Here is a 13,028-nt window from a genome sequence, read left to right as displayed (position 1 = left end):
ACTGGAGCAGTTCCTTCGTTGTTTCATATCGGACTCTCAGGACAATTGGCTCGACCTACTCCCTTGGGCAGAATTCGCTCACAATAATCTCAGGAATGAGTCCACACTACATTCTCCATTCTTTTCTAATTTTGGCTTTCATCCCTCCATCCTCCCTCAGTCTGGGCCGAGTACAGGAGTTCCAGCCGCAGAAGAAAGGATTCGGGATCTTCAAGCTTCCTGGTCTAAGATTCTGGATAATCTCAAGCGGGCCACGGCTATGCAGAAAAGGCAGGCTGATCGACATCGTCGGAGACCACCCAATTATACCCCAGGTCAGAAAGTATGGCTATCTACTAAGAACATACGCTTAAAAGTCACATCCCCAAAGCTGGCACCCCGATTTATCGGTCCATTCTCTATATTGGAGAAGATCAATCCGGTTACCTACCGACTCAAACTACCTGCTACTATGAAGATTCCCTCTGCCTTTCATTGTTCTCTGTTAAAACCGTTTATACCCAATCCTCAGATCCAACACAAAGCACCTTCCCCCAGACTTGTCAATGGACAAGAAGAGTTTGAGGTACAATCCATCCTAGATTCTCGTATCTCAAGAGGAGGGCTCCAGTATTTGGTGCATTGGAGGGGTTTTGGACCCGAAGAAAGGGCATGGATTCCGCAAGTCCAGGTACACGCTCCCAGGCTGGTCCGGGCATTTCATCTAAAATTTCCACTTAAACCTGGTAAGGATCGTCCGGAGTCCGACCCTGAAGGGGGGGGGGGGTACTGTAAGGCCGCTACCCACGGCGCCTGCTGCGGCTCTTACCTCCGCTGTCTGGACGCGCGGCACCCGGTCACGTGGTCCCCCTTCTCTCCCGTCTCTTCCTGCAGCTCCTGCTGCCCATGCGCGCCGCCGTGGTAGACCCGCGCGTGCGCCTACAGTACCTGCTTTTCCTCCCAGCAAACTCAACCCGCCCTTCCGTCGCGCGCGCTACTATGTCCATCTCCACTGCCGCCAATGTATTTGTTCCGTTCCCACCTGTCCTGCATCCTGCCTCAGCCTATCAGCGCTCTACGTCCATCTGACATCACCGCTGGAGGTTCTCATTGGTTCCTGTCAGTATATAGTGCTACCAGCCCAGAGCTGATTGCTGAGCATAGTCAGTCTCTAGTTGTGCTTGCTACAAGCTACTTCGCAGTCTGCTCTTGTCTTCCGTTACAGACCCTAGCTTGAACCTGGACTCCCGATCTCTGGCACCCTCGAACTCCGGCTCGCCCTACGGACTTCTACCTTCTCCTCGACTTTGGCTTTGGACACGACTACTCTTGATCTCTCCAACCCCGGATCTGGCAAGTACCTCTACCACTCTACACTCTCCTGTCCCGAACCAGGCTATCTACACGACTCTGCTAACCGGACCCGCTCACGTGGCTGTAGGGCGGTGGTTATCCTGTATCCCCACCTCGGCCTCGCGGTCCAGTCCGGTTTGTGGTGAGCACTCCTATATTCCCGTGACAGAGCCGCAGTGTGCTATAATTGAATTGTCCACGTGTGTAGCGTCCTAGGAAACTCTTGCCCAGCAAGGGACCACCTTCCCCACCAGAGGAGCTGCAGCGCGTGGAAGGAGCAGTTCCTGTCAAAACCAGGAGGACCGCGTGGAGAAGTTTGCAAGTTGCAAGCTTTCTTTTGCAGAAATTGGGCTTGGTCCGGTGCGAAAGCTGAAGCTGCGCCCACCTGCTGTGAGTGGCTTGGCGCGAAAGCGAAGCCGCGCCCATCCATAGTGGGCCTGTACTCCTGGATCCACCAGGGGGAGCAGGCACAATTCTAATGATTAAGTGAGTGTAACCACTAGGGGCGTAGCCAGATGTGTCTACCGCACCCTCAGTTGCACGTTGTGAGTCAGCAGAGCAGGAGCTAATCGCCACTATTCCCGCACAATACTCTACCATGGCTGAGTGCATTGCATCCCACTATCGACTACCTGGAGGCTTCCTGGTAGTGCAAGTGAAAGGGGAGAGTTTTGTGCACTGTATCTGCCCCTATTGTGATTTCCCGGGCGGAGAGGTGAGCCTAACATCCAAATGCAAGCGGCTTGGGACTCCCCACCTAAAGCCCAAGTGTTGCTACCACCCCTGCTGGGCCAGAGGGAAGACACGGTCTATCTACAGAGGTGTGCGAACTGGACCGCAGCATCGGGAGCGTACCCTCCAAGAGACCCGTGTGTCCCTGTTCCAAACCCGGAAAAAGACTTACCTGGTGAAATGGCAGCCCGGGAGAAGGATGAGGCATTTCCGCTTGTGGTGCAGGAGCGGGAATGCTGCCTCCAAGCCCCCGCCAGCGATGGTGTGGTGTCCCGTTCCTCTTCCCCAGGGGGCGTGTCCAATGCTACGTCGGACAATTGTGAAAGGGGGCGCTTCATCGTGATGCTCCGGCCGGAGTGCCACTCAAGTGCTGCTGCCATGGAGACGCTATCCCCCAAGAGCGAACGGGAGCCGAGTCCCATAACGGTAACGTCATCGAAGGCGACGGTACTCCCGGAGCAGAGGAGCACCAAGGTCTTGGCGGTTCCTCGAGAGGCGGCGTCGGTGCCTGCTCTCAGCCGGGAGAACCACGCGGATGCCAAGGACCAACGGAGCGGTGGGGATGCGTTTCTTTCCCAGATTCCAGCGGAGGGATCCATCTGAGGTACCGGCCGGTACTTCTTTCCGCACCGCAGACGTCAACACCCTTCCGGTGCGACCAGATGTGGTCATCACGGAGGCGACCGCCGGAGCGGAGGAGGACATTGGTACACCCGCTCTGATAAGCAAGGCCCCGACTGACCTATTTGTACAGCGACACCACAACCGAGCCAAGGGCCGAGAACTTAAGGCCTCTACGGACCCTGATAACCATACAGTGCTGGCAGTAACAGGCTGTGGTAGGCATAACGAGACTAATACACCCAGAGACCTTGCGGAGCCTAAGGCTTCCACAGACCTTGCCCAGGACAATCAGAGGGTAACTAAATCTACCCAGGACTGGGGAAACTGGGCTGGGTTTGACGATGATCCTGCTGGGGGAGGGATGGATGAGTACCTGGCTTTCTCCCGAGAAGGGTCAGAAAGATCGGGAACACCCTCTAGAGTGACTTCCGAATCTGATGTGTCTGTGTGTAACCCAAATTTGGGACGGTATTGCCGTGGTGGGACCCCATGTTTCAAGGGTATGTTCCTCATATGAACCAGACACGGTTCTTGCTGTTTAGCGGGGACACTGTGGATCATTGGTGGGAGGAAGGAGATTTCTCTGTGGAAGAGATTGAAGGATGGTGATGGATCGCACAGCCACGAAGATCCAATTCCAAATGGGACCGGAGAGTATAAGACAAAAATGCACACTCCAATTATGCAATAGGTCAGCTTTATTGCAGGTGGGTACAGCAACAGGACAACACGAACGCACGGGTGCGTTCATGTTGTCCTGTTGCTGTACCCACCTGCAATAAACCTGACCTATTGCATAATTGGAATGTGCATTTTTGTCTTATACTCTCCGGTCCCATTTGGAATTGGATCTTCGTGGCTGTGCGATCCATCACCATCCTTCATTCTCCTGTTTACCTGCCTGGATGGGCTGCACGCCCCGGATGTCTGGATGTCCTGCAAGCACCAAGGTAAAGGGCCGCAGTGCCCTATCATATATATATATATATATATATATATATATATTGTGACAAACGGCTTACTCCGGGGCTCCGCCGTCTGTCCGGGACTGTTAGAACACGGTCTTTTAGGGTAGGTTAAATGATGAGACGTCACGTACTGTTCCTTTAAACAGGCTATGCCTGGTTTATTCAGTCCCAGGCACTGAGACTGCCACAGTTTAAACAGAAAACAAAGCCAAACAAAAAGCTGCTCGTCTGAGCGATAACTTAAACTTAGATGTCCCTGACTCAGAGTTGGAAGTGGCTTGTCCACTTCCACCAACAAAATAAGTACCTTTGCAGTCTTTAGACAAACTAACAGAATGAATGAAGCGATTTGGGAAAGAGGCTTTCTCACCCCTCTGCAGTTCAGCAGCCTTCCAGGCTCTTGGGCGGGGCCCAGAGGAAACAGGAAACAGGTCTTATATACCTGAACTCTAATCAGCATGACAGGTGACAGAAAACAGGCAGCAGACAAACTGTGGAATGGAGTGCCTGTACCACGAGGCTGCCCTATTCAGCTTAGACAGGACAGAAACTGTTCAGTATCCTGGGAGCCCTGTATATGGAGTTTATTACCAACCCCTGGTTTCTGTCACATATCCTCCCCCCCAGCTCAGACCTCGAGGGGTGAGCGACCATGGATATTAGGGAGTGCATCCTTGACAACCCGTCGGCATTGCCATGTTTGTGCCCCGACCTGTGTTCCACAGAAAATTTAAAGGGCTGTAGGCTTAGGAACCACCTGGTCACCCTAGCGTTCTTCTCCCTATTTTGACACATCCAGGTAAGGGGTGCATGATCTGTGACCAATCGGAACTTTCTCCCCAACAGATAATACTTGAGTGTCTCTACAGCCCACTTTATTGCGAGACACTCTTTCTCGACTATGGAGTAATTTTTCTCCTGGGGATTTAGTTTCCTACTTAAATAAAGGATGGGGTGCTCCTCCCCTTGAGACTCCTGGGAGAGTACCGCCCCCAGCCCTACCTCAGATGCGTCGGTTTGGACTACGAACTCTTTGGAGAAGTCAGGTGTGACCAACACTGGTTGGGCACAGAGAGCTTCTTTCAGGCTTCTAAAGGCCTGTTCGGCTTCGGGGGACCACTTTACCATTAGCGGTCCTCTTGCTTTTGTGAGGTCGGTTAGTGGGGTTGCCTTAGTTGCAAAATTGGGAATAAACCTCCTATAGTAGCCAATTAACCCCAAAAAGGTCCTTACTTGTTTTTTTGTGACTGGCCTTGGCCAATTTTGTATCGCCTCTACTTTGAGTGTTTGTGGTTTGAGTAACCCTCTACCAATAGAATACCCCAGATACTTGGCCTCCTCCAGACCAATAGTGCATTTAGCGGGGTTAGCAGTTAGTCCAGCAGACCGAACTGCGTCGAGCACAGCTTGGACCTTTGGAAGGTGGGACTGCCAATCTTCACTATGGATTACCACATCATCCAGGTAGGCGGCAGCGTACCGAACATGTGGTTTTAAAATTTTATCCATCATTCTTTGGAATGTGGCGGGAGCTCCATGTAAGCCAAAAGGCAGCACCTTATATTGAAAGAGGCCGTCTGGGGTTGAGAAGGCTGTTTTTTCTTTTGCCCTTTCTGTGAGGGGAACCTGCCAGTACCCTTTTGTTAGGTCTAGGGTTGTGAGATATCGGGCTTTGCCCAGTCTCTCTACAAGTTCATCCACCCTGGGCATAGGATAAGTATCAAATTTTGACACCGCGTTTAGTTTCCGGTAGTCATTACAAAACCTTGTTGTACCGTCTGGCTTTGGGACTAAAACTATAGGGCTGTTCCACCCACTTTGGGATTCCTCAATTACGCCTAGTTTTAGCATTTTTTTAACCTCTAAACTTATAGCCTCTCTCTTGGCCTCTGGGATTCGGTACGGTTTAAGGTTAACTCGGACCCCCGGTTCAGAGACTATGTCATGTTTAATTACGTTAGTTTTACCTGGCTGTGTAGAGAAGATTTCTTTGTTCCTTCTCACTAAACTCTGGACCTCTCGTTTCTGATGCACGGACAGTGTTTCAGCTATGCTAACCTCTGGGTCAGTTTCTTGATTCTCTGACGGACCTGGGGGTACTAGGGTTAACAAGACCTCTCTATCTTTCCAGGGCTTGAGTAGGTTTATATGGTAAATTTGCTCAGGTTTCCTCCTACCTGGCTGCCTTACCCTATAATTTACTTCTCCCACTCTTTCCAAGACCTCATATGGCCCATGCCATTTAGCAAGGAACTTACTCTCCACGGTGGGAACCAGAACTAGTACCCTATCACCTGGAAAAAAAATTCTGACCCTAGCACCCTTATTATACGTATTCCTTTGTGCTTCTTGAGCTTTCTCCATGTGTTCCCTCACTATGGGTAGGACTGCAGCAATGCGGTCCTGCATTTGGGCAACATGCTCTATTACACTTCTGTAAGGGGTAACCTCGTGTTCCCAAGTTTCTTTGGCTATATCCAGTAAGCCCCTTGGATGTCGGCCATACAATAGTTCAAACGGGGAAAAGCCTGTGGATGACTGGGGAACTTCCCTAATGGCAAATAACAGGTATGGTAACAAACAGTCCCAGTTTTTCCCATCCTTATCGACCGCCCGGCGTAACATGCTCTTTAAGGTTTTATTGAACCTTTCCACTAAACCATCTGTTTGTGGATGATAGACTGAGGTTCTGAGATGCTTGATTTTTAGGAGTTTACATAGCTCTTTTGTTACTTGGGACATAAATGGTGTTCCCTGGTCAGATAGAATCTCTTTAGGAATTCCGACCCGGGAAAACAGAAGTACTAACTCTTTTGCTATGTTTTTAGCAGAGGTGCTACGTAGGGGAACTGCCTCCGGATATCGGGTAGCATAATCTAATATTACCAATATATGCTGATGTCCCCTAGCAGACTTTATTAGGGGTCCTACTAGATCCATAGCAATCCGGTCAAATGGTACCTCTATTATGGGAAGGGGTACCAATGGGCTGCGGTATGCTTTGAACGGGGCGGTGATCTGACATTCTGGGCATGAGGAACAATAGTTTGTAATTTCTGCCAGAACCCCAGGCCAATAAAAGCTTCGGAGAACCTTTTCTTTTGTCTTTTCCACCCCTAGGTGTCCCCCCAATGGATGACTATGTGCGAGGTGTAATACTACGTTACGGAATGTCCGTGGTACCAACAATTGTTTAGTTGTAACTGATTTTCTTTTATCAACCCGATATACTAGGTCGTTCTCTACCTCGAAGTAGGGGTAAGCAAGTGACCTATCTGGTTGGCCATGAGTACTATTCTGGTCCCGTATATTTCCCCTTGCTACCGCTAATGTGGGGTCCTCCCACTGGGCCTTCTTAAAACTCCCAGGACTGACCTCTAGGTCAGCGAGGGTCTTATCCTGTACTGGGGTGGTAAGTGCCTGATCAACATCTTGATTTGGAGTATTCCCTACCAAAGTAGTGATGGGGAAGGGAATTTCACAGCACTCCTCCTTTTCCCCCTTCTTATTTGGGCCCTCGTCAACCTCCATTTCTGAAAAAGGGAAAGGATTTGTTTCTTCTAACACTTCGTTATGGTCTGCTATTGAACTCTGGGCGCTATTCTGAGCTGGGGACCACATTTTTAGAAAATGGGGAAAGTCGGTCCCTATTAACACATCATGTGCCAGTTTGGGTACAACACCCACCTTGAAATCTAAAGAACCAAATTCTGTTTAAAAAAAAACATCAACAGTGGAATATTCATGATTATCCCCATGTATACAACAAATTGCCACTCTTTGTGAACTGTTTACCTGTTTCTTCTTAATGGGCAATAGGTATTCGGACACTAGTGTGACCATACTCCCAGAGTCAAGAAGTGCCCGAACCCTCTTACCATTAACCTTTACAAATGCCCACAGATGGTTATTCAAGGGGTCCTCTGGGCTAGGGCCCATACATTGGGACAACAGCGAATAAGGTTCCACGCTGTTGCATTGCATGGGCTCATCATTTAGTGGGCAGATTTTTTCTGTGTGGCCCCTCTCATGACAATTTACACATTTAGGTACATAGTCTGTGTCCCACTTAGAGCCTTTTCCCGGCTCCCCATGTTGGCTATTGCCCTTAGTGTGCGAACCACTTTTGCTGGAGCGGCGTGAAGGTGGTCGCCGCTCTTCAGCGCCCCTTAACCCCGGTACCCTTTTACCGTCTCTGGAAGAGTCCTGGAACCTCGGATAGTGGGGTTGCTCCACGACTGTGGGTTGCGGGTGCTCTTCTGCTGCACTGTACCTTTCTACAAGGGCCACAAGCTCATCCGCATTGTGGGGGTCACTCCGACTGACCCAACGGCGTAAGGCAGAGGGAAGTTTCCTCAAGAACTGGTCCATGACCAACCGTTCCACGATGTGGCTTGCTGAGTTGATCTCGGGTTGTAGCCACTTCCGGGCGAGGTGGATGAGGTCATACATCTGGCTTCGGGTGGCTTTATCCATCGTGAAGGACCATGCGTGAAACCTTTGGGCACGAACAGCCGTGGTTACGCCGAGGCGGGCGAGGATCTCGAACTTCAATTTTGCATAGACGTTAGCTTCGGCTGGCTCTAGATCAAAGTAAGCCTTCTGGGGTTCGCCGCTTAGGAAGGGTGCGATTAGACCAGCCCACTCAGCTTCTGGCCATCCCTCTCTCTGTGCCGTGCGTTCAAACGTGAGAAGATAGGCTTCCACATCATCCGAGGGTCCCATCTTCTGAAGGTAGTGGCTTGCCCTGGTCATTTTCGGAACTTGGGCTGCCTCTGCCAGTGGAAGGTTACTGATAGTCCCCCTCAGGATCTCGAGTTCCTGCTGTAAGCCCTGAGCGAACCGCTTTTGCTCCTCTCTCAGCAGGCGGTTTGTCTCTTGCTGGTTTGCATTAGTCTCTTGCTGGGCTATTAACAGCTGTCGCTGGGTTTCACTCGCCTGTTGCTGGGCTTCATTCGCGTCTTTCTGGACAGCGACATTGCGTACCAGCGCACTCACCACGTCTTCCATCTTGTTTGGAGAGAGAGAAAAAAAACCTTCTTTTTTTTTTTTTTTTAAAGTTCTTTAACCCCCAGACCTTTCAGTGTTCTGCCCGCATTCTCCACCATATGTGACAAACGGCTTACTCCGGGGCTCCGCCGTCTGTCCGGGACTGTTAGAACACGGTCTTTTAGGGTAGGTTAAATGATGAGACGTCACGTACTGTTCCTTTAAACAGGCTATGCCTGGTTTATTCAGTCCCAGGCACTGAGACTGCCACAGTTTAAACAGAAAACAAAGCCAAACAAAAAGCTGCTCGTCTGAGCGATAACTTAAACTTAGATGTCCCTGACTCAGAGTTGGAAGTGGCTTGTCCACTTCCACCAACAAAATAAGTACCTTTGCAGTCTTTAGACAAATTAACAGAATGAATGAAGCGATTTGGGAAAGAGGCTTTCTCACCCCTCTGCAGTTCAGCAGCCTTCCAGGCTCTTGGGCGGGGCCCAGAGGAAACAGGAAACAGGTCTTATATACCTGAACTCTAATCAGCATGACAGGTGACAGAAAACAGGCAGCAGACAAACTGTGGAATGGAGTGCCTGTACCACGAGGCTGCCCTATTCAGCTTAGACAGGACAGAAACTGTTCAGTATCCTGGGAGCCCTGTATATGGAGTTTATTACCAACCCCTGGTTTCTGTCACAATATATATATATATATATATATATATATACATACCTGTGCTTTTGCATTGTAAAATAATTCATTTGGTTGGGTGTATACAGTGTTTAAGCTGTGGTGGTCAGTGGACCCCACTAGACACTTAGCCCTTCCTAGTATACGCTTACATTACTCAAGGACTCCCCACTGTCATCATGATCAGTGTTCGACAAACCTATACATTTGCTCGCCCCGGGCGAGTGGATTTAACCCCCGGGCGAGTAAATATTGGCCCAAGCAGCACACGTTTGGTACTAGGTGGCGAGTAGATTTTTTTTGTGTGGCGAGTAGATTTTTTTTGGTGATTTGTCAACCACTGATCATGATTATTAACATATCTTGTGGAGGAATTCTCTCCGATTTTGGATGCATCACATCTCTTCTACTCTGTGGAAGAGATGGCAGAGGCCCTCAGAAAAAATGAGAGGAAAATTAAACTAGGGTTGATACAACCAACCGGTTTTACCCTAACCTACCAAGAACAGCCCTCTCATGAACCACTATTCTGGGTGCTTCCAGGCCTTTGGCCATAAATTAACCAAACTCAGCTGGGCTGACAGATTGATAGTGCAGAGGTACCGTCAGTCCATGGGTATGATTACCCTTATGTCCCTGAGCCCATAATGAGATAAATAGAGGCCAACCAAGAGGAGAGGTTATGGGAAGGTGTCCTAGAAAACCTGGCATCCAGGTGTGGTATCTCTAGGTACTACAATGAGGAGAAAATGTTATCTAATGCGAGTATGGAGGAACATCTACATAGACCGGGTAGAATATATCCCTGAGCAGGGTCCCAAGGGGGCGTACTCCGTTACCGTTCCTGACCAAGAGGGTAGGTTGGTTAAAAAACCTGCCCCAAAATACTACTACTAAAGGGGTATGGGTTATGGGAGGGATCCATCCCCTGAAGAAGTGTGCATGCGCACGAAACGCGTTGGGCTTTTTGAGAATCATTACAGCAGTGTACTGGCATAGGAGCAGAGCCTTGCAGGAGACCCCTTGAATAGCGGTGTGTTGGAGATATATCACTACAAGAGCTAGTTCCGGAGCGCGGTCCCGCCTACCGTGACGTCATTCCGGGCGCGGAGAGCAAGCCGTGTGGGAAGTTGCCTGAGGTGACGCCTTGACCGGCGTTGATCGAGAGAGGTGCCTGCAGTCCTCCACAAGTGGCACGCGTCCACCAACAGCTGCCGCCGGACAATCACTACCATATCCACCTGCTCATATCCTGTGGACATCTTGTAAGTAGGATTCCGGTTTTACACACCGGATCCTAGACCTGCTCCTCATCAGTTTTCTGCTTTTTTTTGTTTAATAAATTCTCTCTATATTAGTCAGCCTATCTGTTTATTGTTGTATGTGTGTGTCTGTCTATGTCTATGTGTTATGTTGTTTTAAACAGTGTCACGCTATGATTTTTCCTTCTTGTCTCCCCTGCATCATATACTATTACTGCTGCTGAGGAATCTGCTGTATATTCGGCTGGATCATCATACATTGGACACTGACACCAATCTCTGGACTTATCCCATTTCCATTCATTTGGACTCTAGGCGCCGGTCTGTATTGTTTTCGTTGTGTCTTTCACTAACTGTGTTTGGGTTAGTTTTCCTGGCAGCCTTGCCTCACCATTTTGTTATTCACTTTGTTGTTTAATATTAGTATTGCACATTCATACATTTTTAGCGCTGTATAAACCACCTTTTTTCTCTAGGGATCCAGACATACCACAATGGTTCAAATGTATGTCATGAAAAGTTATGACATGCACTGTTATGCCTTGTTCCATGTTATCCAATTTAGGGATGGTGTGTAAATTGGATTGTTAGTGGGGTACGTGAGAATCCACCGGGGGGGGGGGGGGGAGGTTAGCCATGTATCCTCTTTTCTACTAATCTGCCCTACCTAACACATAAGCCTTGGTACCAGCGCAGGCAGTGTTAGTGTTAAATCTATGCCCTTGCTGCTGATGCAGCAGTAAACAACTCCCTTGAGTGACAGGGGGTTGGGCCTAAGGCCTGTGTACTGCCCTTTAATGGGCTCAGACATAGGAACCTCCTCCTGGTTACAAAAGGGACTGCAGAGCCTAAATTTAAGTGGTTCTCTGAGTTGTAGGGAGTGTGGAGCCAAGGCTCTGGCCACCTTCCTTCCCCTCCCTTAGGGGAGTGGGATACTACCCCTTATTCCACCAGGGAATAGGGGAGCTAAGGATGGACCTTTGGGGCGTCAAGCTCCTTGGGTTGATTCCAGGGACCAGAAAGAGAGGAGTGTACATGTTGTATGCTGTTTAAGAATAAAGAACTGTTCCTGTTTTATACTCCTGCCTGAGACTGCAGTTTATCAGGGGGAGGGGAAGAGGGTTTTCCTGCAAGAACTGCACCCAGCCCTGCTGGGGCCTGCTGGAAATGAAGGTGCTGCACCTATAAAGAACTGGGAAGATCCCTAAAGTCTACCCTGTTCGTCCCCACTACCACCGGCGGACACGCGGTATCCTGTAAGCCTGGCAGGTGAGCAGCACAACACCAGGTAACAGTGAAATCTCCCAGAGGGTGGGGGAGCACATGTTACATTTGTATTTAACACTATCTCCTTTCTATATGCAACACAGAGGGAACCTCTTCTACCTGTATATAGCACTGAGGGGACCTCTCCTACCTGTATATAGCACTGCAGGGACCTATCCGATCTGTATATAGCACTGATGGAACCTCTCCTATCTGTAAATAACACAACCTCTTCTATCTGTATATAACACTGAGGGAAACTCTTCAATGTTAATTTAACACAGAGAGGACCTCTTCTATCGGTATATAACACGGAGGGGACTTCTATATTAATTTAACACATTGTGTATCTCTCCTATCTGTATTTAGTAGTGAGGGGACCTCTCCTATCTGAATATAGTACTGAGGGGATCACTACTATATTAATTTAACACCTAGGGGACCTCTTCTATCTGTATATAACACTGAGGGGGCCTTTCCTATCTGTATATAACCCTAAGGGGACCTCTCCTATCAGTATATGGCATGGGGCTGGGGGGTCGGGAACCTCTCGTATCTGTATATAGTAACTGAGGTAACCACTTCTCTCTGTATATAACACTGAGGAGACCTCTCCTGTCTGTATATAGCTGAGGGCAGCTCTCGCAGCAAACATACACCAAGTAGTAATCTGCAAACTAATTGCCCACTAATTATTTCCTGCTAATGACACACTCCCCAGACAGTGCCAGCCTTCTCATCGGAAGCTGCAGAACACGTGTGTCTCTGACAGCGCAACCCAGGAATAGGACACTGTCCTTGTACCAAGACAGGTGTCACCGTCCCAGACGTGGATACTTTTACCACTCGATTTGTTACTTAGCCCTGCAGCACCCCTCCCTGTGTGAGACTTAAGTCGCCCGACTGTCGAAGCAGCGTAACTCATTGGCTGCCAAGGTTGGTGGGTTGGTTGAGGGAGAGGGGGGGGGGGGGGGAGTGTGGTATCTCCAGTTGTACAGTATATATGTCCCCTCAAACCTCCCTCCAAATAAATTAGGGAGAGATGCCTGTGCTGAAAAGGAACATACCTGAGGTACCCAGATGCTAGTCGCTATGCAAACTATATTTAAATAAGTCATAGCTCCTAAAATACTGGTGTCAGATCCAGCAGCATCAGATCCCACAACCT

The sequence above is a fragment of the Ascaphus truei genome, chromosome 13, assembly GCF_040206685.1.
Source record: "Ascaphus truei isolate aAscTru1 chromosome 13, aAscTru1.hap1, whole genome shotgun sequence".
Classification (NCBI taxonomy): domain Eukaryota; kingdom Metazoa; phylum Chordata; class Amphibia; order Anura; family Ascaphidae; genus Ascaphus; species Ascaphus truei.
Note: the sequence above shows the minus strand (reverse complement) of the source record.